The sequence below is a fragment of the Lissotriton helveticus genome, chromosome 10 (genome assembly GCF_964261635.1).
Source record: "Lissotriton helveticus chromosome 10, aLisHel1.1, whole genome shotgun sequence".
In the NCBI taxonomy this organism is placed as follows: domain Eukaryota; kingdom Metazoa; phylum Chordata; class Amphibia; order Caudata; family Salamandridae; genus Lissotriton; species Lissotriton helveticus.
The window spans coordinates 854,380,456-854,397,161 of NC_136071.1; the positions used below are offsets into that span (position 1 = coordinate 854,380,456).

Below are 16,706 nucleotides of genomic sequence, written 5' to 3' on the forward strand. Positions count from 1 at the left end.
CTCCCGAAGTCATGTGCTGAGTAACCTCCTCCAGTCCCACTGAACCCGCTCACGTGCAGCCTCTGAACTCACAACAAAGGCGAGTCCCACTGAGGCGGGGAGGCGTGTCAGCCAGCAGTACCGCAGGCCACCACTGGGGGCGCCCGTGTATTACAACTCCTGGAAACATGGCAGGGGTGGGGCTCAACAGCACCACCGTATACCCACGGACACGCTGTGTTTCCGTGTATGCACAAGAGAGCCTTCAGCTCGAGTCGTCAGAGGGGTGTGAGGCTGAGCAGCGGTGGAGGATGCGCCTGAAAGGGGCAATCAGGTCAACGTGCAAAGAAACACGCGGAGCTGAGATTAAACCCACGCAAGACAGGAAACTTCGAGGTATGCAGTCCAGCAAAAAGATGCCTTTTTAAGGGACCTTCTTGCACCAGTGGCTGTAGCACTGCCCCATGGCATCGTGCACTGACACACTTTGCCACTTTATTTGAACTTCTGCTCAGAGCAGAGTGACGGGCACTTCCTGAGGGTGATATACTCCATGTTTGCAAGTCTGTGCAAAGCAGAGGCTGCAACTTGTTGCCAAGTACATTTTATTTGCATTCCAGACTGAGCTCCCCGTCCTGTAGGAGACCCGCCATACGTCAGTGTTTGGAATGATGTACGAGGAGAGGGTCCTTCCAGGTAAGGTGCCCAGAACCAATGATTTCAGTATTGTGTGAAATACATGTTTTTTTTTTTCTGGCGAAGCTCTCTGTCCCAGCGATTGTAGCTCCCAGAAGCGCAGCACATCACCCTGGCACTATGTGTGCAATTTAGTGTAGAACAGTCTTCTTCCAGGTGAGGTACTCTGTCCCACTGATATTTTTTATTTATTTATTTATTTATGCATTTTTATATAGCGCGGACTTTACCCGAAGGCGTCAGAGCGCTTCACAATAGGAACAGAAATGAAACATAATGAGAAACATTACACATTAAAAGATTACAAAAGCATACGTTACGTTACATAAGGTAATAGTGACAATTGTGAGCAAACAAAATACATGAGGTAGTAAAAATTGTGAGCAACCAAAAATACATGAGGTAGTGAATAGCGGCACCCTGCAGAGAAGAGGCTTCCTCTAGTGTAGGCACCCTGTCCCAATGTCTGCAGTTCTAATCAGAGAAGAGTCTCCAACCAGGTGAGGTACTCTGCCTCAATGTGTGCACTTCAATGTAGAGTATGTCTTCCCAGGTGAGGTACTCTGCCTCAATGTGTGAAATGCAATGTAGAGTAGTTCCTCCCAGGCGAGGTACTCTGCCTCAATGTACGCACTTCAATGTAGAGTAGTTCCTCCCAGGCGAGGTACTCTGCCTCAATGTACGCACCTCAATGTAGAGTAAATCTTCACAGGTGAGGTACTCTGCCTCAGTGTACGCACCTCAATGTAGAGTAGATCCTCCCAGGTGAGGTTCTCTGCCTCAATGTGTGAAATGCAATGTAGAGTAAATCCTCCCAGGTGAGGTACTCTGCCTCAATGTGTGAAATGCAATGTAGAGTAAATCCTCCCAGGTGAGGTACTCTGCCTCAATGTGTGAAATGCAATGTAGAGTAAATCCTCCCAGGTGAGGTACTCTGCCTCAATGTACGCACTTCAATGTAGAGTAGTTCCTCCCAGGTGAGGTCCTCTGCCTCAATGTGTGAAATGCAATGTAGAGTAGATCCTCCCAGGTGAGGTTCTCTGCCTCAATGTGTGAAATGCAATGTAGAGTAGATCCTCCCAGGTGAGGTTCTCTGCCTCAATGTATGAAATGCAATGTAGAGTAGATCCTCCCAGGTGAGGTTCTCTGCCTCAATGTGTGCAGTTTTCCCCAGATGTAGTACTCTCCGCAATATTTGCTTTACAGTACGCAACAGATGCTTTTTCGCGGTAAGGTACCCTGCCTCCTGCGAGCGAGAGGCTGTGCAGAGGAGAGGATGCACGTGAATGAGGCTGGTGTGCAAAGGAAGGGCTGTGCAGGCCCCAAGGTGAAGCAGGTCACTGCACCATATGCTGGACCGCAGACAAGAAGCGCCTACCTACTGAAAAGACCTAGTGAAAATTGCAGTGGTGCTATGCTTATCACACACAGTAATGATCTTTTATATAAAAAAAAACTCGGTGGGTACTGGCATTCCAAAGATTTGTTTGTAATATCTGGTCATAAAGTTAAATCATCATAAAGTAGATCAGATGGTTTGAAATCACCTAATGCTGAGCGTTACACCTAAAGCATAGACGACCGATTTGTATTTTCAATAATGCAGCTCAGTGGGCGAATGCCTTTCTCAGCTTTGCAGTTTTTGTCAGACAACTCAGAATGTTATTGCTTTTGTTGCAGAAAGCCTTGTGTGAACTCAAAGGGACATGTTGCCCTGCAGTGAGTTCATGTGCGAACTGCAAGCAACAACATGTAACCTGCCATATATTAATTTGATTCCATGCAGGTTTTAACTCATTCTTTCACTGTCCCAAAGTTGGTTAATGCTGGTACTAATGAAGACTTGTTATCAAGTTCCAAAAGTAGTTTGCAGCTCTTTCTACATATTTTTTGTGTTAGTGTAATATCAGATAGCCATACCTTTCATTCCTATAGAACACGTATACACCAGGGTATCCTACGTAGATACTGAGCTTGTGAAGTCCACACTTTCAAATCCAAGTTTTCCCTTGGCAACAGGAGAAGTGACATCATGAATAATTCTTTGGTTCTCCTTCCAGGGGCATGGTGGGAGACTCCAGTTGTGCACTGTTTGAGCTCCATGTTCTCCCAGCTAGGGCACAACTGGGTCAAAAAGAAAGACACAGACATTTGCAGCCTGCTGTTCTGGGCATAGAAAATAAGGTCCCTCACCCCCCTGCAAGCTGCTGCCCTGCACACCAAGCCCACATGAATGTTCACTAGTGCCACCCCCGTGTCCTGGTCCTTGCTTCAGCACTGTGGACCAGGAGATAGAAGGCAAAGTTCTCTTGTGCCGGCCTGGAACCGGGTTCCAGCTCAACAATAGCTTCCAGAATCCAGCAGTCTCCCACTCATGCCGCACCATTTGGTGCACGTACTATGGACCACGACCAAAACCCATGCACTCGGCATGAACTAACCCACAATTGGGCACCAGATATCAACGGGGACACAAACAAGCAACAACAAAGTACACTGTCCCAGTCTTGCAAGTAATGTTGGTAAACGCACCCGAAAAAAAACACACGCACACTCTTAACCCCTCCCACGCTGGTGACGGAACCGTTCCGTCATGCCCCTCGAGTGGGCTGTGCTGGTGACAGAATGGTCCCGTCACGGCCTGCGCAGCGCGTTCTATTGGACCGTTCCGTCACAAGCACAGCTCACCCGAGGGCCGTGACGGAGCGGTTCCGTCACCAGCGTCGAAGCCCACCCGCCCCTTAGCACTGCGGCGGAATAGCCGCCGCAGCGAAAGGGTTAAAGGTCCTCCCTGCAATAGCCCAACATCAATGCTTAGTATGACGGCCCTATGTACAAATGATCAAAAGCCCCTAAACTCCTCAAATTTCTACCACCCCAGTCTCTCCCCTAATGTTTTTAAAAATTTCCACAACAAAACAGAAGAGGAGTTCCAAGAAACCAAAGAGGCGCCACACGCCCAAGAGCAGGAAACCAGTCCAAGCCAACCGATGATACGCACTAAATATGGGTAACCCCTAAAATTCGTCTAGAAACATGTTGATTTTTAAATTTATAAAGCGCAAGAATGCCCAGAGGCGTCTTGGTGCTGAGGACTAAGAAGGTGAAGGCAGAATAGGTGCACGGACGAATTAAAGATCTGCTCGGAATAGGCAGGTTTTTTGTGATTTTCTGAATGAGGTTAGATTCGGGCTGTTTTTGATTGAGAATGGTAGGAGATTCCAGAGTTTTGCCGCTCTTAGCAAAAAACTCCTTCCTCCCCAACGCACTGGCTCAAACCTAGGTACTTGAAGCAGTTTCAGTTGTGCAGATCTGAGATTCCTGGACGGAACATAGTATTTTATCCTAGAAGTCAAGTAAGAGGGTCCCCTTCCTTGGTGTGCCTTGAACGTAATACAGAGTGACTTGAATATGATTCTTTTCCGGACCGGCAGCCAGTGGAGAGCTGCTAGCCGCTGGGACACTGATTCGTGCCTGAGGATGTTCAAGATCAGTCTGGCTGCTGCATTCTGCAGGCGTTGGAGCTTACTCAAATGCTGTGTTTGAATCCCTAGGTAGAGTGCATTACCATAATCCAGCCTGGAGATTGCAAGGGCGGTTACCACGGTTTTCAGGGCATCCGGGGGAATAAAAGACCAAATCTTTCTGATAAGTTTTAATATAGCCCAGAACTTCGCTGAAAGGCAGTTGATCTGGCTATCAAAAGTTAGCCGACAGTCAAAAATCACCCCTAGATTTTTGACCTTGGAAACTGGTGGAGGGCATTCGCCCAACTCAGTGGGCCACCATGTCGGAGACCAACCTAAGGGATTGGCACCCAACCGTAGGGCATGTGATTCAACTGTGTTATATTAAGTAACCCCTAAACACTGATAAACTAATTCACCCCTTTCCCCACCACAGAGTCCTACACAGAATTTCCCAGCCCTGAGGAAGACCTTTTGAAAATCCTCTTGGTCCCAACACGTAGGTCGAAACGCGTTGGCACCCCCCACACTGAGGCCAAGGGCTTCCCAGTTTGAAATTTTCCAGATACCAAAACGAATCTCAGATAAGCTGGATTGAGACAGCTTACATGTTTTTGGTTTTGACAGGTTCTCCCTGACCTCTCCACCTTGGACCAATACATTCCTTTGTATAGAGGTCATAGAAATCAAAGAGACCCAATACTATGGAAATATAGTAGGACTACCTCAGTGATTTAGACTAAGACAAATTAATTTGATGGTAATATATGTTTTGTCTTCCTGTCACTGTATATAGATCCATTTATGAACTGTTTTGTCGAAAAATCCATTGTCAAGATTGTATAATTTTGCTTGTCGCTGTGAAAAAGAAAACAAAAGCAAAACCCAGTAAAAAAATTGTCACTTATAAAATCACACTGTTAGTTTTGGTGCTCGTAAATAGATGTACGTGTGATGGCTTTAATATGTGTTACTTATAATCAAAATGTTTTAAATGTACATAACTAACCAAATTTACCCGCAGATAAAAGATAATCTGGGGTTGAAAATAGATTCTAGCATTCCAGGTCCAAGAGGTACCTGTTCTTTGTCTTGTTTAATTGATTCCAGCCTCTTGGTCCTTAACTGAATCAATCCCCTTTTACGTGACTGCATCACAACACCGCGCCATCAATTTCCACATCATACTGTGACACAGCACATCCCGACACTCCTGTCTCACCATTCAGTGCCACATCACACTGGACAACACCACTGCAACAATGGGTCATCCAAAATACTAAATAAATACACTGCTGCATTAATTACAGTATAAAACCCTGTGCATGTAATTTCCTTATTACTGTGGAGTCGTAACATCTCTAGTGTCCTGTAATAAGAAAATAATGTAGCAGCTCAACTGCAATAGGATAGTACAGTTGAGTTATGACATAATGCATGTTACTGGAGTCAACATCCAAGGTGAAAGACAGGTTACAGAGCATTATGACAGCTGTTGTTTAAACACTTTTCGTTTTTATAATCTGTTTTTCTAAAATGAACAATGATCAGCACAAAGCAGTGATTTGTAGCAATATGTTTATTTTTTGAACTCTGAAATTCATTACAGGAAAGGAAGAACCATTATTCGCGTCACCCTTCATTCTGAGCTGCTACCTTTATTAACCTGATTTTCTTTAAAATTATTCTTATAAGTTTTAGTTACACATTACTAACTGCTTTATGGCATGTTTAAATTTACACTAGATCTTCAGCTGGCATTCCTCAGGTCATCTCTTTCATATGGAGGAACAAGACACCAAGGATTTAGGTGGTTGGCGGGATTGGTGATGGTGTGACCATATATTACAATGACAGTACCCTCGACCGTGTGTTGAAAGGATATTTCAAGTCACCTTAAAGTTCAATGGCCTTATAAGAGGACTCAACATTTGGCCTTGTCCCTCTATATGGTCACAGAACTGCTCTGTGACTTGGGAAATTCTCATAAAATACAGCAGGGGGCACTTTATTTCATCTAGCAGTTGGCTATAGTCAGGAGGCTTAGTATCCAGCGGGCCTCTGTGGTCGCACTCCTGCATATGATGGTCCATGTGGCGTGATCTTGCCCTTCTTACCCAAAGGGCTAGTACATAGTCATCTCCTCCAAAGGCTGAGTACTTTGGCAAATCTTTTGTAAAAAATAAGTTACATACCTCATAATGTTATACAGCAATCTTGGGGTGCCTCAAAGACAAATTAGTGGGGGCAATGGCCTTTGAATATGGGAAACCTTGAGGTCATGGAGTCAGGAAACTTAGGGCCTCGGAAATTGGAAATCTGAACCTTGTCAAAATGGAAAACACGGGGACACAGAGGTGGATAGTATGTCACACCAAGTAACACCAGGTATGTTAAAATAGTAGATTCAAGGACAAGATCCTCTAACACAATAAAATAGAAACTGAGCAAGGAGAGGACAGATCACACTCAAGTGCAAGAAACCTGGGAAAACATCAGCTCTTTCAGGACCCAGGTTAGAAACTAAAAAATCAGATAAGAACAAATGTGTCAGAAACATAAAATTACACCCAAAAACCTATGTTCATTTGAAAAATACAAGACCCCTCACTAATAGGGTGCTCCACTGGAATAAAAAAACAACAGAAAACATAGGTGTTTGGTCACACATGTTAGGTGTAGGAATGTACGTCCTGCAGTCCTCTGGAGCAGTCGCTGCTGCTGCCTAGAAGAAGCAGTGGGGTGGGTGGAGGCAAAGGGGCAAGGGGGGGGTAAATCAGGTTAAAACAAAAATCACTTACCTCCCAGCTGACTAGCCGCCGCCGCCTCTCTCTGTGTCCCGTCCTCTTCCTGGCTTCCTGTGAGAAACAGGAAGAAGGAAGCACCAGGGCTCCCCGCAGCCAATCACAGTGCTGCAATGCACGACGCTCAGCCAGGGGCTGTAGGGGTGGGCATGTTCTCCATGCAGGCTGTAATGTAGCCTGCATCGAGAACAGGGAAGTGCGCATGAGTATTTTGGGCATCCCAAGAGGGCCGACCAAAAAGTAATTGCGCACAGGAGTGTTCTGCCACTACTCCCCTGCTCTGCAGCCCCCCCCCCCACACACTCTTCCGCAGCAGGAGGACTAAAAAAATGATAATAACATTACGCTTTACTTATTTAATTTTTCCTTTTTTTGCTGCTACCTGGCAGTTGGGCGATGTTCCTCCGCCTTAGCGGAGGAGCCGCCACTGCCCTGGATTGCCCCACATCAAAAACCCTTGACTTAGGTCACACTTGCATCAGTTAGGTAGGTTTGGAAGAACAGCCTCACTGCCCTCGAAAGCACCACCATAGAGAAAAACCTCAGTCTGCAAAACATATCACCCATACTTACTCATGCCAGTAGAAGGTCAGAGCACCCCACTCTTCTGGCGATAGCAGAGGTCCACTCAGGGAAAACCAGCGTGTTACAGTCATCGATCTGTCTTAGAGATTCTGAAGTACCAAGAGGTAATATTGTTTGGAGACAAGAGGCAGAAATCGGCTCTAAAACATATATGTTTAAAAATACATGTTTTATGTCATGCTTAATACATGCAATTTTCCTTAAAAATTTGGAATTACTAATATTAAGCTTGGTAGTCACCTACATGAAGATTGATTGGCAGTATGTATACCCTCGTGAAAATGATGCCTAAATCATAAACTTCATAAAGACAAAAGAGCTTTTTTTATGACTGATCACCACAAAGCATGCTTCTCTGTAAATATAAATACAAAGTACAAACAATCAAGTTAAAAATAGAGAAAGAGGAAACAATGACAAGTTAAGTTGGATGTTACATAAAGAATTAGTTATGTTATTACTAAAAAAAATTGTGTGCGTTCGAGAAAAAAGGGAAAAAACAATGAGGCACAGGTTCAAAGAACTAGATGGGAAAATAACTTTGAATGGAAACAGCAGTGTAACCGCAGAAAAGCACAGAAAGTGAAAACTGACAAACAATAGTTTTGGTTTTGGTGTTCGTGCAAAGATGCACTGTCGTTACTGTGACACACTGCACAACGGAGAGCAGCAGAGCAAACCTGCATCACAAAGAGTGCAGATACAATAAATACAATAATACTGTACATTCCTTCACACATAGAACAGGTACTTCAAGGGTAGCAGTGGTACTCGTTTTCTTATGCACACAGAACAGGCACAGCATAGGCACCAACATGCAATCTTCTCTTAAACACAAACCATATATGGAGAAGAACAATAATAGACTCCCTTTAGGTGCATGGAAATAGCACCATACAAGTAAGCTTCCTTATGTACACAGAATAGGCTCAACTGGACAGCAGCTGTGCAACTTCCCCCACCCACAGAAAAGGTAGAGGGTAGAAAGCAACAGTCGTAGCTTCCCTCAAACGGAATCCCGTACACAGTGGCGGCTCCTCTGCAATGGCGGAGGAGCGTCGCCTCACTGGCTCAGAACCAGCAGCTGAAAGATAAAACAATATTTGTTATCGTTTTTTTTTTCAGCTGCTGGCTGAGCCAGTGTGTGTAGGGAGGGGTGGGGCGGGCCATAAGAGGGAGGATGTATGGAGTGGTATGTGCACTTCTAAGTGCGCATGTCTGTTTGGTCGTCCATCTTAGGCCAGCCAAACATACATGTACAGTTAGGTTTCTCCAACCCAGCTGTAATGCAGAGCCGGGTTCGAAAAACAGCAGACTCCCTGTGCCTGAGCGAGAATTAAACCAGCCCGCTCAGGCCAATCCCCGTGCTGCTCTCATCCTTGGTAATAGCATGAGAGCAGCAGAGGGATTGCATAGGGAGTCTCTGCTGTCCCAATGTCTGCTGGTACCAGGAGGCAGAGGAACACCGAGGTGTGAGGCGGCTGACAGCTTTGTCATATTTGTTTTATTATTAGCCATCCCCCAGCTCCCCCTCCACCTGGCCCACCAATTTTTGTTTGTGTCGGCTGACACTGCCTGTACACCATGGATAACAGAACGTCGTGGTTTCAGCTCATAGTCCCTACATAGGCAGGAGCGGTGCAAGCTTCCCCCACACAAAAGTATAGGTGGAGCACAGACAGAATCAGTGAAATCTTAAACTTACCTCATATACACACAGCCAGCCATTACAACACCGACAGCGACACTGCAAGCTTCCTGAAGCATAACATTGGTGCAGCAAAGACATTAACCACAAAAGCTTCCTAACTCACATCACAAGTGCAGGACAGTCCTGCACACTGCTCATGTAGTGATGCTCTAAAAGTACTTCTTATAAAGCGTGGGTTATGGACCTGCTGCATGGCACGACATCCGGAGTCAGGCTGCTGGGGTGATTGATGGCCTTCTTCATGGTGCTGCCACTGCCTCTGTAAAGGACCAGCCCATATGGTAGGGGTGGGAGTGAAGGTCACCGTCGGCGGGCTGAATATGAGGGGCACAAACTGGACGTTTTGCAACCGCTGCTGAATTGTCCCTGCGATCGGGAGAGTTGCCCTATGGACGGACCCCGGCGCTCACCAAAATGGCACCCACCACCTCACGAGTGGCGAGGATCCTCAGTTGTCTATGAGGGGATCGGGGAGCTGATGCTGCTGCGACATTCCACTTGCTGTGGCATGTGGAGCGGACTCCTGATTCTGGGAGCGCCGAGGATCTCGGTGGAGGAGAGACGCTCCCCGGGAGAAGTTGCCGCGGCAGACCCCTGGGTGCCATGCTGCGACTCGGGACTCCCCAGGTGCCTGGGCAATGACAGAGGGGCCCGGAGAGTACTGGGACTCTTGTTTGATGGGATATAATCCCAAAGAAAGATTTACAGGGCGGGTGAGAGCCGAAAGTCACTGTTGTGACAAGAGTTTGCACGCTATGCCTGACCCTAAGATGGCGGTCTGGCTTGAACTCGATTGAGAGACACTCCCCCCAGCTCTTGACTCGCTGCCTCGTTCATAGCAGTAGAAAATTGATATAGTGATATAGGCACCTACTTTTAACGATTGCTGAGTGGTGGGGAAGGAGACCCTGAGGCGCCCCCCGCCTGTCTCCAAAATGGCGGCCGTCCCTCCCATCTCAGAATCAGTGGAAGAGTGGGGATGAGGTGCACGTTCCTGCATAGAGAGAAGAAGCATTGCAGATCAGATCATTGTAACCACATAGCAGATTGTCGGGCTGTCATGCTATGCATTACAAAGGAGCCTATGAGGTCACAAACAATTTCTTTGTTTGAGGGAGCACTTGGGGCTGCGCCGCACTACCTCAATGAACCTATCCTGACCAGCAACACTAGGGCGCTGGCTTGCTTGGGCCTAAGGACACAGACACATTGCAGGCGCCTGGACACTGTCTGTCTTCTTTTCCCTATCTCCCCCTCCCCCCCTCTGCGTATTCTGCAGTTTCTGCCTTTTCTTGGTCCCCTTTCTTTCCATTTTTCTGACCGATGCCCGTTGGAGCTTCCTAGAAAGCTATAGGGGAGACTGGCCTTGGATTATCTCGCTGGCCGTCACTACCCACACGGTCCTTGGGTTGACTTTCCCTTTATCTCCTTTCCTTTTTCCCCCTCGTTCTCTCCCCTCTCACTCCACCTCTCCCCTTTCCCTCCCTATTTGTCTCTCTGGACTTTGGACACAGTTCTTCCTCGTCTCCCTGCTAAGGCTCCGTCCTCCCCTCCTTTTCCTATAAATTCTCTCAACCTCGTTGTTTGTTTACTGTACCTTTCTACGCCTTTGTAACTGATGTACTTTGTAATGCAATCTTCCTCTGTTATAGCGCTCTGATACCTACGGGTCTAGCAAGCGTTTTATAATCCTTTTGATGTATCTTATGATGCAATGTTCCCCTGGTTATGCGCTCTGATACCTCCGGGTCTAGATAGCGCTATATAACCTTCGCAAATCAATTAAACTAAAAACTGTTTTTTCCTGAAATGCTGAGACCTGAGCAACATGGCTGATGACCAGTGGAGCTGCATGACAGCTATGAGGAGTCTGGCCCTGGTTTTCCCCCTTGACCATCACCTACCCAGCCGGACATTGGGCATTGGTCCTCCTCGTCTCCCCGCTATTACTCCTTCCTCCCGTTGTTTGTTTACTATATCTACTACACTATTGTAACTGATATCATTTGTAACGCAATCTTCCACTGCTATAGCGCTCTGATACCTACGGGTCTAACCAGCGCTTTATAATCCTTTTTTATTTTATTTTATTTTTTAATTAAATTTTTATTGAAAACATAAATCAGAGCACATTCAGCAATATAAAGCACAAAAGCGAAAGGTGACCATAATACAGGCATCGGGGCAATTCAGAATTGTTTCAGGTAATCGAGGAAAACAATCCAAAAAATCAATTCAATTACAATCATACAAAACTTTCGAAAACAACACGGGGCAATACACACAATAGTCCAACAGTCAATGCCTATCAATTTGGGTCGCTATACACATTTCTCAACCTGTCTATGGCCATGTCTGTAGTGGGAGAGCTCCAGATCTCACCCCTATATGCATTCAATTTACCCCACTTCTTGTCCCATTTCTTGGGGCACCCTCTGAGTTTGTAAACAGTTTTTTCAGCGACCATAGCTCTATCCATTTCTGCGGTCCAACCCACCACCAGAGGACGATCAGGAGAACCCCACTTCATCGCTATGGAACGTTTTATGAGGAGACGGCTGCGGGCCAGCCATTGATGTTCAATATCTGTCAGGTCCGTTGCCCCTCAGACATTGAGGAGCCCTCCCCTAGGAGTCAGTGGGATCTGCTTCCCTAGCGCCTCCGCCATTTTCTTGGTCGCACTGGTCCACAGGAGCTGAACCATGGGGCATTCCCACAAGGTGTGATAGAAAGTACCAGTTAAGCCGCAGCCCCGCAGACACAAGTCGTTTGGGCGTCTGCCAAGTTTCGCCAGTAGGGGACCAGACATGTATGTCCTGTGAAGGATTTTGAGTTGTATCAGGCGGAAACGGTGACTAATGGCCGACTCCCTTGGGGGCATCAGCGCCGTCTGCCAGTCTTCTTCTTCTAAGTGTTCCACATCCCCGTCTCCCATTTGTCGCGCAGGGCCTGGAACGAGTCAGGCAGATTGTTACAAAGCTTGCGGTAGGTACAGGAGATAGCCTTTGTCAGAAGGGGTTCGGAGAGTAACCTGTCTTCGAGGGGTGAAGCTTCGGGGAGGGAAGGGAGATCAGATACCATAGTAAGGATGGCGTGTTTATTCTGAAGATATCGAAAAGCCTCCCCTTGGGCAAGTGCATGTTTCTTCTGGAGATCAGAAAAGGAGATGAGCGTTCGTTTGTGTAGCATGTCTCCCAGGGTGGATATGCCTATGGTGTCCCATTTATCGAAACCCAGGTGGAAGCACAAGGAGCCAAGGGCCTGAGAGGACCAGAGGGGAGTGGCTTTGGTAAACCTACCGGACCATCCCAGATTTTTGTTAGCTCGGTGCCATATGGCCGTCGTCTGGCACATTGGGCCAACATAGCGGTTACGAACGGGTTTACTATATAGCGCCCCCAGGTAACCATCACGTCCCGTTTGATATCTCTCCAAATGAAATGCTGGGTTTGTGGATGATCCGTGGATCCAGGAGTTGGTGGCCACCAGCTGGGATGCCCAGTAATACAGACGCATGTCGGACAGGGCAATGCCACCGTCATACCAACCCTTGGTGAGTTTACGGAGAGCGATGCGGGGAGCCCTTCCGTCCCACAATAGCAGGCACATATCTCCTTCCAGCGCGGTAAAAAAGGAATCTGCAATAGGAAAGGGACAGTTTTGGAAGATGTATAAAAAGCGCGGGAGGGCCAACATTTTGAATAGGGCAGCTCTACCGGGGAGGGACAGCGGCAGTGACCTCCAATGAGAGATATCATCATGTAGTCTTTGCAGTATAATCCTTTTTGATGTACCTTATAATGCAACGTTCCCCTGGTTATGCGCTCTGATACCTCCGGGTCTAGATAGCGCCATATAACCTTCGCATATCAAATAAACTAAAAATTGGCTTTTCCTGAACGCTGAGACCTGAGCAACATGGCTGATGACCAGTGGAGCTGCTTGACAGCTAATGAGGAGTCTGGCCCTGGTTTTCGCTCTTGACTGTCACCTACCCAGCCGGACATTGAGCATTGTTCGTCCTCGTCTCCCCGCTATTACTCATTCCTCCCCTCCCTCCTTTGAATTACTGTAACATTGTTTTATGTGTACTGTTCATTACTATGCTTTTGTATCTGATGTAACTTGTAACGCAACGATCCTAAATGTAAAGCGCTCTGATACCCTCTTGGGTCAAGTTCGCGCTATATAAAACTTTATAAATAAAATAAATAAATGAGTAACCCCACACTGAAGAGAGAGGAAGGGGAATTCCCCTTTTCAGAACTAGGGCTCTCACACACTAGGCAAGCTAGGTGTCATGCTTCATCATATGAGCCTGCCCCTCGTCTGTTTGGCGCTGCAATACCTGACAGGCACTCAGTACGGAGCTATTTGGCGGGGATTTTTTGTTCCTGCCGTTTGGTGCTGAGGGGCCTAGTGTGTGTAGATGTGGGGGGGGGGGCAGGGAGTTAAAACAGGCCAGTTAGTCCTAACTGTTATTTATTCCAAAGGTAAACTGCCTGATAAAAAGCATAGAGTGGCAGTACACTAGAGGCAATGTATCTAGCTGCGTGTGCCCTACTCTCGGCTGGTCAACATGTTTCGTGCCATGAATGTCAGGAGGATCTGGGCACTTCTTCAGGACCAGAGTGAACGCTATCTACACAACGTGGTAAGTGAAAAACTACATACCATGCTCTCAGGACAATAACCTCTACTGTTGTCTAGTGATGACTGCAACAGTATCCGGCGGTCAAAAATGGATATCAATTTGGATCCAGCGTCCAAGAACGCTCAGTCTGCGACCTACCCTGCCGCCAGAACCGGGATGGACGATCCCAATGAGAGTGTGGTATGTAGTTTTTCACTTACACGTTGTGTAGATAGCGTTCACTCTATTTGGCTGATGTGTATCCTTCCACTGCACACATTTTCAGACTCCTTGACAGTGCATGTGAATTCTAGCTCTCTCCCTCATGTGCCCCTTCCTCCCCTAAACACCCGACCCCGTACACTCTGTGTTGCTCCCTCTCCCCAAGCTCATTCATTGTTTTCCCTACCCTGTCCTTTCTTTTTTATTATTTTTTGCGGCCCATCCGCCTTCCAGTCCCAAGCACCTCTTTTATGCCCTTGTACACCTCCCACTCCTTCACACACCTGCTCCTTCACTGTTCCCTCTAGGTCTGTAACATTTATTTTTAAATCATTTTAAAAATTTTGTTTGACGGACGCAGCAGCTACCATTTGCTGCTGAGCTGTCCACTGTACAAAAAGTGCGTTCACGCTACTTAAGTAACTTTTTTTTATGTACTGGTACAAATGGTGTTCGTCATCTTGGGTCAACAAATTAATAATGTGCTCACGTTATTCCCTAGGCTCAAACATGTGTGGTGACGCATGCATGCACGTATATTATTATGCATGTGCACGCTTATGGAATGATGCCATTGTGCCTTTATTTCCTTTATTGTCGAAAATACCGAGCATCATCTAAAAGCATTTTTATTTTTACAGATGCTGCACAGCAGCTGCTCAAGCTTTAGCAAAACCAATAGGTGAAACAAGGCAAGATGTATTGACTTTGCCAATGCTTGTTCTAACTCTAGTCTGTAATTTTTTTATGTACTACTACAAATTCTAATTAACCACAGAATAACCAGTAATAAAATAAAGTAAATAAAATAACCAAAATATAGAATCCAAACGATTGTTATACGAAAATATTTAAAGTTTAAAAATATTGGAACCCAAAATGTTGACAATAATATAGACTTTTCGAATGATATTGAAAATATCAAATACAAAACCTAGGCTTAAAAATATCTTAATAAATTACATGTATTTAATTAAAATTATTTGAACTTCTAAATTATAGGAACATATTTATAAAATATATTGATAGAAAGTTGAAAAATAATAATGTAATGATCCTAGAAAATGTTAGATTTAGATAAAAATACATTTGTTTAAACATAAAAATATCTTACAAAGAAAATTGTAAAACATTTTTTTTTTAAATTTAAATATTAAAAATAAACATTACCCATCCTGAGCTCATCCATCTCCGCACCCTTAAAACTAATTAATATCCAGTACACCTCCCACACCTGCACCCATAAAAATAATTAGTAACGCAGGACAGTGCCCATTGCTGGACCTTAAAAATTAATCAGTAGCCCAGTGCAACACCCACACCACACTGGTGCCTTAAAAACCAGCGAGTAACCCGGTGAAATACCTAAGACTGCCCTAACAACTAACTAGTACCGCAGTACAATACCCATCCCTGTGCCCTAAAATGTATCAGTAAACTGGTGCAATTCCCATCCCTGTGCCCTAAAGCTAATCAGTAAACTGGTGCAATACCCATCCCTGTGCCCTAAAATCTAAATAGCAACCCAGTGCAACACCCAATTCTGAACACAAAATAGTAACTAGGTGCAATAACCGTCCGTCCACCTTAAAAATAAAATGGTAACCTGGTGCATTACCCATGCCGGCACCCTAAAAATTGATTATTAAAGTTGAGCGACACCCATCACTCAACCGCTGTGAATCTTAAAAAAAAAAAAAAAAACAGGATATTTCTATATGAAAGATTAGAATTCAAATTTTAATTCACTTAATAATGCACTATTGTAGACTACTAAATTTCTCTAAAACCAAACCCATAGAAAAAATAACTTAAATACCATTTAAAAATGCATAAAAATATAACTTCAATTAATATTACAAGAAACAAAATTTAAAACTTTAAACAAAATTAACAATATAACACACTACCCACCCAAACTCCTGTAAGAACCAAAACCCAAACTTTAAAAAATGTCCAGTTAAAAAAATATTAATAACATTTTAAACACCTAATTTAATCATTCCCCATCCAGAGACCCTAAATAAGTAATTATACAAAACTACAGTTTATCACAGTACCTACCCAAAACCCAAAACCTGACCAATGAACCACATAAATAAATGTTTATATGTGAAAAAAAATGTCAATTAGAAAGAAAAAACAAATTAAACTCCCCATTCAAACCCCAAATTAACAACAACCTGAATTATAAATAATAAAAATAAATATTAAACAATGAATGCACCTAAGAAATTCAAATATTTTCTAAAAAAACCCAATAACATATCAATCAATCAATCACAGCATTTGTAAAGCGCGCTACTCACCCGGGAGGGTCTCAAGGCGCTGGGGGAGAGGGGTATGTTACTGCTCGAACAGCCAGGTCTTGAGCTGCTTCCTGAAGGTGAGATGGTCTTGGGTTTGCCGAAGGTGGGTGGGGAGGGAGTTCCAAGTCTTGGCTGCCAGGTAGGAGAAGGATCTTCCTCCGGCGGTGGCTCTGCGGATGCGTGGTACGGTGGCGAGGGCGAGGCTGGTCGATCGTAGCTGGCGGGTGGATGTGTAGAAGGTCATGCGGTCGTTGAGGTACTTGGGGCCCAGGTCGTGGAGAGCCTTGTGTGCGTGGGTGA

At 45.3% G+C, this 16,706-nt stretch overlaps 1 long non-coding RNA gene across 1 annotated transcript in view; it reads left to right on the forward strand.

The window, feature by feature from the left end:
• Nucleotides 1-243: 243 nt before the first annotated feature.
• The window catches only part of LOC144784581 (uncharacterized), a 46,060-nt gene continuing 29,597 nt past the window's right edge, over nucleotides 244-16,706 (forward strand). The window contains exons 1-2 of the long non-coding RNA XR_013601683.1: nucleotides 244-375; nucleotides 600-675. This is a non-coding gene — a long non-coding RNA (uncharacterized LOC144784581). The remainder of the gene's footprint in view (nucleotides 376-599; nucleotides 676-16,706) is intronic.